The sequence below is a fragment of the Ambystoma mexicanum genome, chromosome 2q (genome assembly GCF_040938575.1).
Source record: "Ambystoma mexicanum isolate Mex_15411 chromosome 2q, UKY_AmexF1_1, whole genome shotgun sequence".
NCBI lineage: Eukaryota > Metazoa > Chordata > Amphibia > Caudata > Ambystomatidae > Ambystoma > Ambystoma mexicanum.
The window spans coordinates 645,896,165-645,897,925 of record NC_090924.1 but is presented as its reverse complement, the minus strand read 5'-3'; the positions used below and the strand labels follow the sequence as shown (position 1 = coordinate 645,897,925).

The 1,761-nt window shown below is 48.8% G+C and overlaps 1 non-coding gene across 1 annotated transcript; it reads left to right on the top strand.

The window, feature by feature from the left end:
* The first annotated feature begins 213 nt into the window (after window positions 1-213).
* Window positions 214-285, top strand: TRNAT-CGU (transfer RNA threonine (anticodon CGU)). The gene has a single exon. It is a non-coding gene; the product is annotated as a tRNA-Thr (tRNA).
* The last annotated feature ends 1,476 nt before the right edge of the window (window positions 286-1,761 follow it).

Below are 1,761 nucleotides of genomic sequence, written 5' to 3'. Positions count from 1 at the left end.
AAGAGCAAACGAGAACGGCAATCTGCTAATATCGCCCCAGGTTGGGAAAGCAGACCAGGTCTGGCTAAGCTGCCACGTCGAAGTCATGAAAAACAACGAAAGACGAAAATCGCCTGTGAAAGAAAGCGCTGCCGCCGCTGACTAGAATTGTGAAATGAAAAGATCCCGCATGTTGCGTCAGAAGAGAACGTTTGGAAAGAGCAGTGCTATAGAGGCGCGGTGGCCAAGTGGTAAGGCGTCGGTCTCGTAAACCGAAGATCGTGGGTTTGACCCCCACCCGTGCCTTTCTGCATTTTTAAGAAGGATTCCAATTTGCACCGATTTCGTTCATACACCCAGAATTGTGGGAGAGAAATAACGAAAGCGCCACCCGGAACCAGAACATTAAAAAATCCGATATCGCCCACAATATCTGTATCACCACAAATCTTAATTCTATGCCCCAATCCGACCCTGTTCAGGTATGTTCATGGCGGATTGGTGGCATATCATTGGTTAGCGCCTGTGAAAACACAGAGTGTGTGAGTAGACAATTGAAGAATGGTTGATGATGCATTCATTGGACAAAGGGGTGCAGAGTGGATGATAGCGCAGCATATGTGAGACATGTTGGCGGCCTCATTACAAACCTGCCGTTAAGCGGTTAACGGCGCCGTTAAACCCTTAAAGCCCGATTCACACTTTTAACGCCTGCCCAATCTGATACCTTGTTTCCTCTACTACAACCTTCCATTTGCTTCAGTTTGTTCTTCGGAGATGTTAGAGAATGTGCTGATTACATATGGCCACTCCGATACAGTGTAACTCAGCAAGTTTAATATGCATACTGTGAGAAACCTGCGGGTATTCTACCAAGTAGCCCTCGGGAAACCCTTATTCAGGTGTCCAGGGGGGTGCTGGTGCTCTCAGATCCCAACCCTGGGTGTGGACGAGCGAGGGAGGATCACCTGGGTAAGGGAGCCCGGGATTATGCTCAGGAGAATGCTCAAAGGGAGATGCAGTATTATACCGAGGAGTAGAGTGAGGGGGAGGAAGTCCCTGAGGTTTTCCTTGGTGATTCCACATCTACCTCCCTTCCATCTAAAGAAGTTCCCCTAACAACATGCTACCACCCTGTTACCTTCAAACCCCATGACTCCCAGAATCCTTCATCTCCGCTCAAATACGCCCCATCTTTTGGCTCCATGTCCCTCTAGATATTCTTTTCCGAGCATCCAAACTATTATGACAGAAAACTACTGTTCCCACAATCCCCTTGTTCATTTCACAATCCCGGTTATTCCTGTTAGGTTCCACCAACCCTCCTACTCAGGTCGCAATTGACCAAAATCACACACACCTGATGGCCCTTTCCTTTCCACACAGGGATAAAAGGTGGAGCAAAAGAGCACAGTACGAGCAAGGAAGACCGCACAATGAGACAGCTATCAAGCCCCAGCAGTTCAAGAGGAGAGAAAGGTGGCGAATATCAAGAGGCTTGCAAGGAAAGACATGACCTTGCCCTTTTTGACGCAGACCTCCGAAACCTCAGCAGAGAGAATCATAAGACCGAGGACAATAGCCCAAGTGTGCTGCAGCAGATGTCAATGGTACACAGAGCGTGTTGACGCTGAGAAGCGGGAGCAAGGGGAACTCCTGCTACCATGGTACCGGCCTTGACTCCAGTTATAAGAAATGCCAAGCGGTTCTTCACAGCTGGTGAGTCGAAGGGAGAACCGATAAGAACCGGGCTGTGTTGAATGAAGGTCGCAAAGTGGCATA